This window comes from Myotis brandtii, unplaced genomic scaffold (assembly GCF_000412655.1).
Source record: "Myotis brandtii unplaced genomic scaffold, ASM41265v1 scaffold260, whole genome shotgun sequence".
NCBI lineage: Eukaryota > Metazoa > Chordata > Mammalia > Chiroptera > Vespertilionidae > Myotis > Myotis brandtii.
Window position 1 is genome coordinate 1109383 of NW_005359881.1, and position 786 is coordinate 1110168.

At 49.7% G+C, this 786-nt stretch overlaps 1 pseudogene; it reads left to right on the forward strand.

Moving 5' to 3' along the window:
- Window positions 1-565: 565 nt before the first annotated feature.
- Window positions 566-786, forward strand: part of LOC102259011 — a 1381-nt pseudogene continuing 1160 nt past the window's right edge.

Sequence of the window (786 nt, forward strand, 5' to 3'; positions counted from 1 at the left end):
GAAGTTAGGGATGAACAGGACTAAGGAAGAGAATAAATCAGTGAAACCCCCTAGTGTTACAGAAATACCATGGACTACTTATGAAGAACTTGGACTAAGACTGTTGGCAATAAATTTGGGACTTGTTGGGCCCACATCCCCAGGGGTCTGCCCACCAGGGAAAGCACCAAAGCCTATACCCCTGGAGACCCACCGACACAGGGCAGTCCCAGGGAAGGGAGGACATAACCTTTACTGGGTAGGATAATCTCCTTCAGTCACTTCCTTGTAGCTTATCAGTAGAGCAGTGACCTTGGAATAGCCCTTATAATGGAACACAGAGATTAACCTAGACAGGATTAAACTCAACAGAACTAGATTAACAAACGCCCTAACCTTTGGAATACAATGGATAGGATTAAAATCAACTGGTATAAATACAGATGTAACAGGGCAATAAAGAGAGAATCTGGTGCTCAGTCCAACGCAGGAGGCAGGAAGCACTCTAGCTCGTGTCGGGGCGCAGGACGGGCATCGTGGTGGGTCTACTCTCGGAGCTCGCGGAGGCGAACAGGGAACTAGTATTATGGCGGAACAGGATGTGGAAAACGAGCTTCTGGATTATGAGGAAGATGAAGAGCCCCAGGCTCCTACAGAGAGCACCCCAGTACCCCCCAAGAAAGATGTCAAGGGGTCCTACGTTTCCATCCACAGCTCTGGCTTCCGGGACTTTCTGCTGAAGCCTGAGCTCCTGAGGGCCATAGGGGACTGTGGCTTTGAGCATCCATCTGAGGTTCAGCACCAGTG